Genomic DNA, 17,299 nt, shown 5'->3' with positions numbered 1-17,299 from the left:
GTTCCAAATCGAATGATTTAGTCTATATTTGTATGCTGTGCGTATCACATAGTAAGTTGGCTAATAATCAAACAAGAGCACATATGTTTTCAAAAACAACATATCATGTTAGTATAGGCCGATCCTTTGATCGGGCCAACGGGGGGTGCTCATTTCATGACCTTCCCCCCTCGTACCCAAGTTCCCGAGCCGAGGCAACTTTGGCGATGACGGACACGTGGCCTTAGGCACGACTCACGGTTTCCTAATTTTCCCAAAACAAAATATTTTTGTGACGACTCTGAAATCTGGCAAAGCAATCCATGTTTGGTGCTTTTGATGCAAAATTGATTTTTTAAAACCAATTGCCGGATTTGGACTCTTTGGTGATTTATCAGTTTTACATTGCACTTTGTGAGATTAGATTCAGAACCGTGACGAGAGTCCGAACTATAGTAGCTAGAACCCAATTCGCACCCTCGCGTGCGGAGCGAGTTCGGGAGGTCTACAGTTTCTGGCGACTCTGTTGGGGATTTAGTGAACTTTACTCAAACTCATGATATGTTGTTTTGTCTACACTTATATGTTTCTCTGCATTGTATTTGCATTGGTGCACCTAAGTCACAGTGTTTGCCATCTGCTATTCCTGAATGGTTTGCCGGAGGCTTGCTTGGAAAAGCGTGCCATAAGGTTGGCCTATTAGGGGCTCTGCCACGATGGAAACACAAACCACGATTTTGCTGAGGCATCCTTTTTGAGCATTCGACCTAGTCACTTATCAGAAGACATGGAGACAATTCCAAACTAGGACAGGTCGCTTACCCGAATGTAGGATGTTTGAAGCCGCTGCGTGCGTAGTGAAAACCTAGTTCTTGACAAACTAGGACAAGGAAACCCTACTCCACCATATGGGTGTTTTGGCTCTTACTTGCTGGATACGTGCTGTTAGGGTGTGTCTCTACGGGGAAATGTATGTATCAGTTGCAAGTCTGGATATCAGTTTGAGAATATCAATATTGTGGCATAGAATTTTGGGGCAGAATTCAGTAGAGAGCACAGTCATTCAGCTATCTGTTCTTGTGAAACAAGACTAAGATGTTATCTGTTTTCTCTTTTGCAAGGTAGTCTTAGAACCATAGCTTCAGAAGGCTCCAATATCCCCTAGATGCATTGGACTTGTGTTGATAGAGTTTGTCAGGTCGGACATTCAATTCAGAGCAACCAGTGTTTCCTTCGCCAGTGGTAAGGCAAAGAAAGGCCAGTCAGGGCTCACCGGTTCAACTGATCCGCAGTCACTAGTCACATCACATTTGTTCAAACTCAGCAGGCCGTGATGGCTCAAAGTCTAGAAGAAGTGGTGACCATGATAGTAGCGTTAAATCAGGGAATTGCCAGGCAGGATGAGACCAATGCCGAAACGCAATGCCCATCTGGGGCATTTACTACACATCCAACCCTGGGCCCCTAGCCAAACTTTGACCCACTTCCGCAGGTTGAAGATTTGCATGGTCTAGATCCCCGAGGACGGTTGGCTCAAGCTCAAGTTTTTAGATCCTTGGTGCAGCCTAATGAGAGGCATTATCCCCTTGATGTTAATGATCTCGATCTGACCGCGGTGAAAATTGCTAACCTTGAGAAGCAATTCAAAAACGCACAGGGCCTTAACTCCATTCCCGACATTGAGGATGGGTACACTAAGGTTGTCGTTCGGCTCCCAGACAGATTCAAAATGCCACATATTGACCGTTTCGATGGGTCTGGAGATCCTATGGTATATAGCTGGCACTTCTTGGACGTCCTGAAACCAATAGGCCTGACTAAACTGCATAAACTCTCTTTGTATGGAAGAACCCTGTCGGGTGTAGCAACCACTTGGTACGCCAAGTTAGAGGATAAAATGAAGCAAAACTAGGAAGAGTTGGCTGAGGCCTTTGTCGATCAGTATTCTTACAATACCCAAGTTGAAATGACCACTCAAGAGCTAGAAGCTACCCACTAGAATCCTATAGAGCCTTTTGTGGAATTTGTTGCGAGGTGGGGAGCAAATGCAGCACAAATAACAGATCGCCATTTTGAGAGGGACCAAGTGCGGATAGTGGTGCAAAACCTCGAGCATGATATGCTGCAAAAGTTGATAGTCGTTCCACTATCCACTTTCAAAAGTTTGCATGAACTGGGGGTTTAGATCGAGAATATGTTCAACACAGGGATCATTCCCAGAACAAGTGAACCGGTAAGGACGATGAGTTCCGGGGGTACCAATGCTGGCAATAGCACTATTTCCGAACCCACTGAAATCAACACAGTCGCCACGGCCGACCCTTTTGCCAAACCAAGCCTACAAATAGCCGACCTAACCCGAGCTCAGGGTAGAACTTTCACCCCTCTCTATATGAGCCTAACTAGCGCACTAAAAGTCCTGATGGAAAGAGGGTATCTCAAACCCCTTGATCCTCAACCTCTGCTTGACCCACTCCCTGCCAGGCATAACCCCTCTAAATACTGTGTATCATCAGCAGCGCGGTGATGGCACCGATCGTTGCTACTGCCTTCGTCATGAGGTCCAGAATCTCATCGACAACCGGACGATAGCTCCACCTCCAGACCCCAATGACCAAGTAGCTCATCCAAACCTCAATCTAATCCATATATTGCCATCCACCTACAACCCCAGAATATGCATCACCCCAACCCATCTACCCAAGCCTAAGGTGTTCATTCCAGAAAGCACGGAATTGTGCATGATGGATGTACTTGAACCCCAATCTTCTCAAACCCGTGAACCCACCACTTCTGAGCTAATGAGAATGATTGAAGATCTTTAGAGAACAGTGGCAGATCTGGCCTTTGGGATATTGGCTTCGTCATCAACCACATCACATGCCAGAAATTTCATGCCAAATGGCTCCCCAATCTTGGGGCGAGTTGCAATTGAAAATGGCCAACCTGAAGTCATCCTAGGTCTGGGCAATGACATGTCGACAACAATTGGGCTTCGCTCTGATATGATGAGCTAATCCCTTGGCAAAGTGGAGGTAAGTGGAAGAACAAAGTAGGCGCAGGTATTGGTCCCCATGAACACCTTCAGTGGGCTGTTGAGGCTTTGAAGGCCGAAGGATTGAACAAACAACAAGTGATTATAGTGGTTACAAAGATTGTGGATGGCGCTTTTGCCACTCAGAATGAGAGCCGTTTGAATCAAGGGGCAAGCCGAGAGAAAGGCCGTCGTACCAGAAACGTTCCTTTCAGCTCTAATCCTGCACTCGAAAGAGATCAACAAACCTAGTCAGTGCCTACTAATCCCTTTGCTGGTGCATCCAGCAAAACTCCACAAACCTCGAAGTACCCACCCTGAGGCCAGAGGGTCATCAATCCCCTCTACATGACTTTGTCCAAAGCTTTCCAAATCCTTATAGGACAAGGCCATCTCAAGCCCCTGGAGCCATGACCATTACCAAATAACCTGACTCCCTCACACAACCTGGCCAATTACTGTGCCTTCCATCAACAAGCCGGCCATGACATTAACATGTGTTTTCATCTTTGCCACGAAATACAAGATTTGATTGATAACAAGGTCATTGTCACACCAGGTCCTGTAAAGTCTATCGGCACCGGATCAGTGAATTTGGGGGATAATGTGACCATGTGATCGGGGGATGAACCACCTGCTGATGGCACTCAGTTTACTCCAGATATGGTGGATGGCATGCACTGTGTAGACTGCCCCAAACTCTCTCTACGTGCGAGGGCGCGAATTGGGTTCTAGCTACTATTGTTCGTACTTTTATCACAGCTCTGAATCTAATCTCACAAAGTGCAATGTAAGACTAATAAATCACCAAAGAGTCCAAATCCGACAATTGGCTTTGAAAAATCAATTTTGAATCAAAAACTGCCAAATATGGACTACTTTGCCAGATTTCAGAGTCGCCACCTAAATATTTTGTTTTGGGAAATTTAGGAAACCCTGAGTCGTGCCGAAGGGCACGTGTCCGTTATCACCAAAGTTGTCTCGACTTGGGAACTTGGGTACGAGAGGGGAAGGTCCTGAAATGAGCACCCCCGCTCGCCCGATCAAAGGATCAGCCTCTACTAACATGATATGTTGTTTTTGAAAACACATGTGTTTTTATTCCGGTTATTAATCTAACTTACTATGTGACACGCACAACATACAAGTACAGACTAAATCACTCGATTTGGAACAAAACATCTCATGTTCATTTTTCGAAAAATGGTTTGGAAGTGCTACTCGTAAGTAGGCTAAAATGCGGGTTTGCCACCCTCAACTAGGCTTAGAAAAACATGATTTTGCCACTCTCAAGTGGGCTTAAAACTCACATTTCGATGAATTGTTCCAATTCAAGTAATAAAGCCTTCACCCACAGGCATTCATGTTAATCATTTAAGCAAATAGCCTCATGGCAAGCATGATATCATGGCAGTCACTTACACACATGCAACGATGCTAAAGCATAAACACTCACAGTGTACTCCGAGCCAAAACAGAAGCTAGTTAGAAATCATGCATGATCCTAGCTATGTTAAGATGCCTAATGCAACACATCCAAAAATGCAACTAAATAGGCTCGGCTATCTAAGATGGCATATGGATGCAACAATTTTGATATACGTATTCAAGTAGGTATTGAAATTCAATGCAGCTTGAATGGTGCGCCGAGCCCGGTGCATGCAAGACAAATGAATGATGCACGCATGCAAAGCATAAGTATGCTAATTGAAACATGCCATAAACTAACCATCGAATGCTGATAAGTAAAAGGGAGAAAGAAATGGGGTTGGAAGACATGCATCACACACACGCATGCTTATTACAACATTTTCCCTCTCGACGGAGGGTCCAAATAATAAGCTAACTAGCTATGTGTAGACGTCCCCGAACGTCCCGGGAGGGAATCCCGTTTTGTTCATTTGGGCTTACTATAGTTCGGACTCAAATGTCACGGTTCTTAATCTGATCTCACAATGTGCAATGTGAGATTGTTAAATCACCAAAGAGTCCAAATCCGGCAAATCGTTTTGGAAAACTGATTTTTAGAAAGAAGTGTCAAACATGGACTGCTTTGCCAGATTACAGAGTCGCCACCTAAATATTTTATTTTAGGGGAATTTAGGAAACCCTAACTCGTGCCTAAGGCCACGTGTCCGTCATCAGCAAAGTTGCCTCGGCTCAGGAACTTGGGTACGATTGGGGAAGGTCAGCTATGAGCACCCACGCTCGCCTGATCAAAGATCGGCCACTATTAAGCAGGATATCGAGTTTTGAAAACATATGTGCTCTTATTTCGATTATTAGCCTAGAATTATTATGTGATGCACACAGCATACAAGTATAGACTGGGTCGCTTGAATTGGAACAAAACATCTCATGTTTGTTTTGAAAAACGGTTTGAAGGTGCTACTCGCAAGTAGGCTAAACACGGATTCCAATGAATTATTCCAATTCAAGCAATCCAACCTTCACCCATGGGCATTCAGGCAGTTATATAACATAAGCAATTAGCCTCATGGCAAACATGTTGTCATGTTAACATTCACATACATGCAAGATGCTAAAGCATAAACACTCACAGTGTACTCCGAGCCAAAACAAGAAACTAGTTAGTAATCATGCATGATCCTAGTTCATGTTAGCAATGGCTAATGCAACCCATGTAAAACGAAACTAAGATAGACTCGGCTACCCTAGGAATGGCATGTGAAATGCGACAACTCGATACACGTATTCAACTTGGAATTGAAATACTATGCAATTAGTATGATGTGCCGAGCCCGGTGCGTGCAATACGAATGAATGTATGCAAACATGCTATCATAAGTATGCTAATTGAAATGTGCCCTAAGACTAACCATTGAAAGCAGGTAAGTAAAAGGGAGAAAGACGTGGGGTTGGAAGACATACATCACACACACGCACGCTTATTACAAAATTCGCCCTCCCTCAGAGGGGCCAAATGAATAATACAAACCAAATAAATAATTAACTACTCTAGCTAATTAAATATTACAAAACCTTAATTAATTAATGAATTAATTAAGCTATTAAAGCAGAGAAGCTGCCTCAGGAACAGGGTCAAATGCACGCATGCTCGATTTGCCTCGATCGGAAACCCGTTGCCATGCCATACGTTGCCTCTATTTGCACTGTTATGCACCTCTGAGAACTGTGAAAATCCTTAAGATGCCTCTGAATTACTCCCTGAGCATTGTGGGATGTCACCGGGCAAAAGATAGGACCACCGGCCATTAGAAAGTGGTCACCAACCAAAAGTGGGGCCATCGGCTGGACTTTGGTAACCGTCCGGCACTGAAGAGGGTCGACCGGCCATCTGTTCCTGCAGAACTCTGTTTTTGCTACAGCAGAGGACAGACAGTGCATGGCAAGGAATTTACAAGACAATGTATGCACGACCACCCTCCTTATCATGCTATGAACTCAAGGGGGTATGGTTCTCGACCCTCAGGCCACCAATCACGCATTTCAATGCATGATGGCCAAAGGTGCCAAGTGTGCAATTTAATATCAAATGAAATGCACAAAGACACATAAGGGCCCCAACCTCTATCATGATTGATTCAAAAGGCAAGGGATGCACACACAATGCTATGCAACCTAAGCATGCAAGCAAACTAATGCAACATGAGCATGCAAGCAACAATGCTATACAAGGCAACTAGCATATAACAATATGCAAAGACAAGCATGCAAACAAGCATGTAACTTAACAAGTGTGCAAGATGGATGAACATGCAACAACATGTCAATAGGCTAACATTTAATAACATACAAAGGCAAGTATACTTAGACCAATGTAATACATGCATGATGAACTTAACAAAGCAACACAAGCATGCAATAGGCAATAGGCAATAGGCATACAACTTAAACATGTGAACATGTATAGCATGCAACAACATGTAAAATGAAACATGCATGCACCAACATGGTGAGATGGACTTACACTAACATTGGTAGCTCTCAAGCATGCCAAAATCAGTGGCCAAGATGATGCAAACAAGGCACCGAAACTCATGCAAACATGCACAATGCAATGGCCCCGAGCCTAAAGCACAAGATGCAACTCCCCACGAGCATGGCAAAGACGAAACATAGCATACAATGGCATACATTCCAGCTCTGAAATGGCATACTAAATGACTACAAAAATGACTCTGAAGCATGCAAACACTCATGTAATGCATTGTTAAAGACTTAAGCACCGAAGCTAATGAAATGCAATACACTATAGACATGCAAAGCAATGCTCAAATGATGAAACCAACCCCAAACAGTCCCTATGCAGACCAAAATCAGTGGCAAAATGTGTTGGGATGGTGGCTCGGAATGCATTTACATAAAGCTCATGCAATGGCTCATAAATGGGGCATACAAGCACAACTCTAAGGAGCACTTAAAACATGGAAAATATGGAAGTGTAGCACCCCTATAAGCTCTGAAATATCATGCTAAATGATGCCAACACATGCAAATACTTCAAGTTAGGCATGGAAGAGTGCTCAAAACTCAAAGCTAGTCAATGTTATTACACAACAAGTATGCATGGCAAGCATTTTTCGACCTTGAGGCCACAAAACAAAGCTAAGGCAACCCAAATCATGAACAAAATCAGTTTAGAGCAAGATCAAAATGTGCTAGAAAGGAGGGCCAAAACAACATGCAATGTAAGTTAGTAAGCATGAGTTACACTACAAGCCCATGAAGCATGTGAGGGACCACCAAACCAGCCAAAAATAGATTCATGGCATGCCAAAATATGACCAAAAATGAACTGAAATGAGGCCAACATGAGCTAGAAGGACATGCTCAAACATGAAGCAAACAAGACTAGTTTGCAAAATTTACACTACAAGTGTATAAACCAAGCATGGATTGACCAAGATAGGAAAGAATAGTGGCATATGAATGAAAAATAACCACAAATACCAGCTAAGACATGGCCAACATGAACTTAACAGAGGTGCTCACATATGAGGCAAATACGACAAGTATTGAAGACAACAAGGAGAGGGGATGGCCCTCTCCTTCTTAGGACCTCAAAACACCATCCCTACCGCTGAAATCCCTTTGGATTTCAGTGGTGAGAAGGCCAATACAAGTTGGTCCTGAAGCTCACAAATAAGGCACAAAAATGAAGCCAAACAAGGCCTAAGAGGGGGGAAACAACCCCAAACACAAAAGTGATCTTAAACAAACTTCAAAAGCATGCAAAAATAGAAATTTTATCAGTTATAAACTAAGCTCAAAACAACATGCAAGATAGGCTAAAAGCTTGTGGAAAAATAAGAAATAAAGAGGGAAAAGAGATTATCCTTGAAGCTCAACAAGACCAGTAGCTTCTTGGACCAAAAACTAGCTCTTTGAGATCACTCAAGACCCTCCAAGAACCTTAGGTCAATGGTGGAGGTGTGTGGCTATGAGGTGTGGTGCTAAAGGACAAGAACAAACACTTTCTAAGCCTAAATTATAGAGACAAAGAGAGATATATGCTTCTTGCCTTAAACAAATTTTTGGAACCACTCTAAAGGAGAGAGAGGCCCTCTCTTATAGAGAAACAAGAGGGTTCAAGCTTCTTGGAGAAGCTAAAGAGGTTCAAGCTTCTTGGAGAAGCTAAAAAGGTTCAAGCTTCTTGGAGAAGCTAAAGAGGTTCAAGCTTCTTCAAGAAGCTAAAAAGGTTTAAGCTTCTTGGAGAAGCTAAAAGGGTTCAAATGGTTCAAGCTTCCTCAAGAAGTTAAAACAAAAGGTGCAAATCCTCCATACACGTGTATGGAGGGCAGGGTCTGTGCCACCTGGCACTAAATATCTTCATAAAGCAGATGAACAGGGTTCGGCCAGCAGAAAAGGCCGATCGACTAACACAAAGGGCCGACCGACTAAATACATTGCCGACTGGCCGTCACTTTTGGCCGGTAGCAATAAAACAGGGCCGGTGGCCTCAGGCCATGGCCGGTGATGTGTGGGGATAGCCAACAAGCCATTTCCCGCCCTCAGGTGCAAAGACCACAAGTCCTTGGTCCAACCAAGTACAAAACAAATAAGTCGAGAGATCTTGAGGCAAGGCGCGCGACCGAGACCTCCGAGAACTCAAGACAAACACGAACATGGATGATCATCGAGTGTTCAAAAGATGACATCCAAGTCTTGAGGACGGTCAAAAATGGGGTGACTACAGTTGCCCCTCTTTGACAGAACTCGAAAGTCATAACAATGACGGAAGTGAATGTCAAAGCTCAGAGACGACCCATTTTTGACCAGGCCGAAGACTTAGACAAAGCATACAAGCTACAGAGAAAGATATGCGCCCAAAGGCAGGGGCAAAATTCAAGAACAATGCACAAAGCCAAGCATAACTTATGATCATGCAAAGGATGCGGTAATGTAGCAGATCATGCAAAGGATGTTGTAATGAAGCAAATCATGCAACAGTTTTAAGCAAGCATATACAAACCAAACTACATTTCATACAAAAAGGATGTAAGGAAATTATAGAATTCTCACTGCGTCTCACGCGGAGAGTACAATACTTGTCCGGTTCGTCTAGTCGCGCCAGCTTCAAATGAACCGTACATACAATATCGTGCCTGAAAGAGGAAGAAACGTAACAGGTACAATATCGTTAGCAACATGCATAGTAATGCAAGTGAAAAGTGCGTGCCAACGCAAGCCAAGTGTGGATGCATGACAATGCAACCTAAGTGTGACGCATAACAATGCGGGTTGGATGCAAGATGATATGCAATATTACAAAACAATGCAATGATATATAATGTATTGAAACAATGCAAATGATATGCAATGCATTTGAGATGATCAAACCACAAGCAGTATAAAACCATACAAATATCATGAAGGGATGCAGATGCAAAAATCAAACTACATTTGACATAGAAATGGTGCCGACACCCTCAACACTAGGCACGCACACATAATCTCATAACTATGCGTTTCGTAGATAAAACCAGTAATTGGGTGGCATGATATAAGTGAGGAATGACCTGCTGAGGACAGTTCGTGATCCTAAATGCTGAATGTAACACACTACACTACAATGTAATGGATAAGGCGCGCGGCCAAACCGTACTTTGCCTAGGAAAGGCATGGACACAAACAAACCACGTTTGACACGGAAACAGTGCCGTCACCCTCAACCCTAGGTGCGTACACATAATATCATAACCGTGCTTCAACGTGAAAAATATGGGCACATACTAGACCAAGCTCAACATGGAAAGGCGCAAGTGATAGATGGAGGTGATGCAGTGAATGCATGCAATATGTGCTATGTACAATGCAATATACATACTAGCTAAAATGCAATGGATGCAGTGGATAAGGCGTGCGGCCAAACCAAATTTTGCCTAGGAAAGGCATGGACACAAAGAAACCACGTTTAACATGGAAACGGTGTCGTCACCCTCAACACTAGGTGCGTACACATAATATCATAACCATGTTTCAACGCAAAAAGTATGGGCACATACCAGACCAAGCTCAACATGGAAAGACGCAAGTCATAGATGGATAATGCAATAAATGCATGCAAATTACAATGCAATGTACAATGCAAGTGGGGGCGAAACATAAGTCTCGACGCAAGTGAAGAATGCATGACAATGCAGGTGGAAGCGAAACATGCGTGTTGACGCAAGTGAAGAATGCATGACAATGCAGGTGGAAGCGAAACATGTGTGTCGACACAAGTGAAGAATGCATGACAATGCAGGTGGAAGTGCACTACAATGCAATATATATTCCATATGCAATTGCATGTAATGTATGCTATGTACAATGTAATATACATACTAGATGATGTAGTAGTTAGGAAGCGAAGATACCTTACAGGGGCAATTGGCAATGACCTACCTCATGCTGCTGGGGATCATTTGCTTCTTCTTGGTTGAACCACATGTACTACTTTTCTCCCTGCCTATGGTCGCAGCTTTCCCTATTCTCCAACAGGGTGACAGACTAGGTTGATTCGGTATCCAGAATTGAGGCGCTTATACATGCTATCTCAATCTATAGGGCTGGCATACAGATTTCAAGCCGAGGATATACCCCTGGGTACTTAAACTAGACTTTAGTCTCGGAAATCCCGAACCTTTGCGTTCTAGGCGTAAGCCATTCGAACTCTAGTTTCCACCGTCTCAGTTGGTCCCCTAGGAACTCACAGCAAACACAGGCAGGTGGCTATACCAGACCACTGGGAGTCGTTCGGGCACGACAAACAGCAAAGGAATTGCACCTTTAGAGGATTTAAGGTCTCCAAGACCGGAGAATGCACAAGATAGTGCGAATGAAGATGCATGATTTAAGGTCTCCTAGACCAGAGGATTTAAGGTCTCCTAGACCAGATGGTGCACAAGACAGTGCGAATAATGCAATGCACTAACAAGTGCAGGTAAGGTGAGCAAGATAGCGCGATAAAATGCAATGCACAAAACAGTGCGATGCGCAAAAGAGCACGATTGAAATGCAATGCACAAAACAGTGCGATTGAGGTGCGCAAGATAGCGCGATGTGCAAAATAGCGCGAAATGAAATGCATACAAAATGCAATGAGATGCACAAAACAGTGCGATGGAGGTACGCAAGAGAGTGCAAGTGATAAATTGCACAAAACAGTGCGATGCGCTAGACAGCACGATGCGTTAGACAACACAAGTGCACAAGACAGTCCGAATGCACAAGATAGTGCGATACGCTAGACAGCGCGATGCGTTTAGACAACGCGAGTGCACAAGATAGTGCGAATACACAAGATAGTGCGATACGCTAGACAGCGCGATGCGTTTAGGCAACGCGAGTGCACAAGGCAGTGCGAATGAGATACAAAGTGTAAGTGCACAAGACAGTGCGATAAAATGCATGTTCTATACAAGTAAGGTGCGTAACAATGTGGGTGGAAGGGTGCATAACAATGCAAGATAGATGTGCATAATAAGTAACGAGCATAACAATGCTAGATAGATGTGCATAACAATGCAACGAATGGTGTGCGTAATAATGCGAGAAATGGTGTGCATAACAATGCGACGAATGTGCAACTTCAAAAGCGTGTTTGAAACAAAATGCCGAATAAGGAAATACAGGCCTTAATGAGACCAAATCCAAACGCGACCTCCGATTTACCTCTTGGAGGGGTTTGTAACACACTCCGCTTGAAAAGGGTACACCCTGTTTATAATGGCGAGAGATAACATCTGCTGCTGCTTTAATTGCCATTCTGACTTGAAGTAGGCTTAAGCTTGGGGTTGAGATACACTCATACTTTGGAGCACTGACAAGGCCTGAAGAGGTACATCCAGAGTACAATCACGGCATGTACCGAAGTCGAAACACACTAAGATGCTCTAATTTTCCTTCTTTTCTTTTGCTTCGCAGTCTGGAACCCATATAGCTTCAGATAGGTCCTGGTTTTACTGTTCTCATATGACCTGGGTTGAACCTTGCGGTTTTTGAAAGAACAAAATCTTGTTTTGCACAAATGTGGAGAACGACACGGCACTCTGAGCACAAAACGATTTTTTTGAAATTAAGAAATGAGTTCTTAACCAGGTATTGAGCCTACAACTAGACACAGCGCATAATGACTCAACAAAGAAAAAGGGGAAAAAACGATGCCCTTTTCCGGCAAGTAGTGTGCCCTTTCTGGCAAGTGCGTTGATAAAGGGGAAAAGACAGAACACCTGACTCAATTGTGCCCCTAGTTCATTATTTTGACCATTTCTTGTTTTTGGCTTTCTACTAAAACAATTTTGACCAAAATGAGAGTTAGATTAACATGCTTGTTCAATTTTTTGATTTGAAATCATGCAAGTTAGGCTATGAGCACTAAAAATTTTCCTTTTTTGGTTCGAGAAATGGTCTAGTTTTGGAAAAATGGGATAATTTTCAAGAGAGTCAGTCAACCTCAGTAAAAATTCTCAAAAACCATTTTGGAAAACAGCCACTGCTCAACGAGCACAGAACTTACTCTTGAGATGCACAACCTTAGATCGGAAGGAAAACTGCCCCTTGTCTGAAGGACACTGCATGGTAACGAAAAGTTGCCCCTTGTTTGAATGGCACCGCAGCGCATTGAATGGCAACGGAAAGTTGCCCCTTGTTTGAATGGCACCATAGTGCATTGTAGTCAGTCCTCAGAGTGACGAACACAACCAAACTCTTGGATACAAATAAGGCAGATGATCAAAACCATTACATGGACATAATCAATTTGGAAGTGTTTATGGCTGGGCTTCAGGATGAAGTTGCCTACGTATCCCAAAAATGGGAATCAAGCCTTACGTAGTTCCGGTTCAGGTTCACTCATGTATTGACCCTTACCTTTTACGCTCTAACTTTTGCCAAGGCCGCCCTTTGCGGGTTTTCAACCTTGCGAGCTCAGTTTTTATAATTTCAAATTTTTTATGCTCTAACTTTTGCGTAGGTTGCCTTTTTCGGGTTTTCGGCCTAGCGAGCCTCTCAAGGGTAAAAGTGTAGCTTTGTCCATGTCAAATGGTTTTGAGATCTTGAAGTCATCTGAATCCAGGCGAATGGCTACTGTTCGCTGACGATGCAGGAGTCCATCCAATTGGGGGCTGAATTTACCCCTAGTGTTGTGGATAGGAACTCGGTTATCCTTCAGCAACAAACTTTTTTCTTTCTTCCCTTCTAGGATTTGACATTCTTGCCAATCTTCGTTGATTTTCGAAATGATCCATCTTCGGCTCGTCGAGCACAATCTGACATCTTTTGCCCCTAGTTTCGAGGGGTGTTCATGATCTAGCTTCACAAGCTTCTTTTAATGAGATCTGATCTTCTTGATCTTTTCTTGCCCCTAGTTCGTGGGCTGCTTCAAATCTGGCCACGCAGGCCTCACATTATGGTTGACCTTTGAACTTTCTGAGTCCAGTTTGAGGTTTGAAAGCAAGGGGCCAAGTCTCGAGGCTGAAAGCGATCCTAGGCTGCACAATCTCAAGAGCGATTCCACCCAGGTCTTCGTAAGACAGCACAAAACATTTTTTTTTTGAAATCTTTTAAGAAAGCGACTAATCGCTCGCGCGGAAGATGATGTAGAACCAATCTGGATCAAGCTAGGATCCTTCTCAGTACTCACACTAACAAGTATGATCTCATTCATTAAGGGCTTAGCACGCCTCTCTTTCTCTCATATGATCAAATTTTTCAAAACCCGAGGAATTCCTTCCTCTTCGTTTTCATTACAATGTTCAAAAAGTTTTGAAAAACTCAGGCCAATATAATGATTTCAAAGCACAGAAAAAACATAGTTTTTAGTCAAATACTGCCATCTCATTCAGAACTTCTGGCACAACAGGCTCACAGTAGAAATAAGCACGAAGTATGAAAACCACTGTTGCTTCATTCAGATCTTCTGGTGTAACTGGCTCCATGGCAGAAACAGACTCAAAAAGAAAGCAAAGAGACATACACAAAACAAAATAATGACATCCGAGGTAACATCCCCAGAATCACCTGACTCTAACAAAACAGGACTGACTCAATACAACAAGACAGACCCAACTGACTCAGTATGAAAAGGCTGACTCTACACAACGGGACAGACTCAACAGGACTAACTCGATGCAACAAGACAGACTCAATACCCAAGTCAGAAAGTAGAATAAACAAAATTCACAAATGCTCAAAATAGTGCGTGTCATCCATCACATCTGGAGTAAACTGAGCACCGACAGCCAGTGGTTTATCCCCTGATCACATAACAACACAGGTCCAGAGTACCCGAGGGATATTAGACCCGTCTGGAGCTATGGTTCCAAGACTACTTAGCAAGAGAGAAAACAGACAGCACCTCAGCTTGATTTCACCAAAACAAATATTAGCAAAGCTGAATGACCATGCTCTCTACTGAATTCTGCCAAAAATTTTGCCTGTAAACTAATACCCTCAGGTAAAACTGATTCCACCAAATATTGATGCCCGCGGGCCTGATACTCAGACTTGCGAACTGATACATGCATTCCTTGTAGAGACACACTCTAAAAGCACATAACAAACAAGTAAGAGCCAAAACACCCCTATGTTGGGGTAGGGTTTCCCTGTCCTATTTTGTCAGGAGCTAGGGTTTCACTACGCACGTAGCGGTTTCAAACAACCTAGAATCGGGTAAGCAACCTATCCTAGTTTGGAATTGTCACTATGGATTCCGAATATGCACTAGGTCGAATGGTCAAAAAGGGTTCCCCGGTAAAAATCGATGTTTGTGTTCCCATTGTGGTAGAGCCCGTAACCGGTCAGCCTTATGGCACGCTTCTCAAAGCAAGCCTCCAACAAACCGTTCAGGAATAGCAGACGGCAAACACGGTGTCCTAGGTGCATCGATGCAAATGCAACGCAAAGAAACTGTAATAACCCGACCCTCATATCTGTTTCTGGTACATTTTCGGTCCTTTATTCTGTGCATTTACTCGCTTCTTGTGAAATTTCATGTGAAATGAGGTTTAATTAAGCAAAACTTATGAACATTGATTTCTATCTGTCTTAATAAGGAAGTATATGCCACCATTATAATGTTTGAATCAGAAATTGGAAGCCTTAGAGACTTAATTTGCTGATATTGATTTTACAATTGAGATCAGTGTAATTTTTAGGTAATAATAAGCGTTTCTGTGAAATTTCAATTTGGGATGATTAAATGAATGATCTTTTTCCTATTCACATGTTATATATATATCTTTGTATCAAAGCTCTTTAAACAAATGGACTTAGGACTTCATTCAAAATATCTCCTGGAGGAAGAGTTTAGAATAGAGAAGGGTTGAGAGCTAAGGGAGGTAGATCATCAATGAAGGTTGGGAATTTGAGAGATCTAGGCACAAGGTATGTAAATTTCACTTTAATTAACTCCTCTTCTTGTCTTGGGGTATGAATTTCTTGGGTGTTCAAGTAAGGTAAGAGGTGTGTTGTGGTGTGTGTGTTTGTGTGACATTTATGGAATTGAAGAAGTATGATCATCATGTTGTAGTTGTGTTAATTTGAACCATAAGAGGGAAAATTCCATACTCTTTGTGAATTTACATGCTTGCATCTAATTATGTGAGAGATGAATTGTGTATGTATTGGAGAGAAATGGATTGTGATGGTGAGAGAGTGAAGAAGATCAAATCCATGTGCAAATGGTTGTATGTTTGTATCCCTATTTACATGCTTTTTGAACCACGATTTAGCAATTAAAAGATCCATCTTAGAGCCTTGCAAACACTCCCAAAAGAATGAGTTTTGTTGCAATTTTTAGGCTGATTTCTTTGCCCAGACCGCACGAGCGGCCACGGGCACTGCATGAGCGGACATAAAGAAGAAAAAAGGAGTTTTCATTCTTTTTTTGGGCGCTCGAGCGGCCGGGTTCTTCCGCTCGAGCAGAATTGAGCCGCACGAGCGGCCAAAGTGGGCGCACGAGCGGCCACCCCTGTTTCAGCATACACTAGGTAACTTTGAACAAGCATATCTTTTGCATCCGGACTCCGTTTTGAGTCATTCTTGAGCCTAAAATCAAGCCCCAGAAGTCTAGTTTCCAATGATGGTGGTCTCACTCCCAAATGTTAAATAAAAGAATAGTTATGCCCAAATTAGTGACGACTGTTCACTTTCTGTTTACCGATTTGTACCATTTCTTCGTCTGAACCTTTCTCCTATCGATTCCTCCTATCTTATGAGGCATGGATTATAACCTATGGAGGAATAATGAGTCTAGAACCACCATAGCTATTGGGTGAGGAATAAAAAGTGATTGGTTTTCTTCTCATAATCTGTTATGTGCATTGTGTTTGTAGGTCAAGACGAGGACATCGTTCCACCGCTATCAGAGACCTACCACTGTGAGTAATAGTACAGTTGTTACTAACGTCTTATCCTTGTAAGTGATTACACTAACAGTTATGTCAGCTAGAAATCAATGTGAATGTTGAAAGGTTTACATACGTCGGTATGACTTGGGAATCTTTTTGTTCTGTCAATAACGAACATTAACTCCATGTTATCTATAAACGAACTATGTCATCTTTTAAGCATAAAGGGAACTTATGTTCATCTTAGAATGATGAAATTTGGGTGCATTTAAGATCATTCTGGGTTGCCACTAATGAATCAAGATTATTCTGTTATATGACACATGAACTTGAGATCGTTCAGATCCTATGACATAAATGCAAAGGTCTAATGTTATCATATAACCCACGTTAGAATGTGAAGTGTTCTATCCTCATGAAATGCAATGGAATGGCATGTATGCCCTCTATTAATGGTATATTCGCTCTC

This window comes from Camellia sinensis, chromosome 1 (assembly GCF_055761805.1).
Source record: "Camellia sinensis isolate YWXY chromosome 1, ASM5576180v1, whole genome shotgun sequence".
NCBI lineage: Eukaryota > Viridiplantae > Streptophyta > Magnoliopsida > Ericales > Theaceae > Camellia > Camellia sinensis.
Note: the sequence above shows the minus strand (reverse complement) of the source record.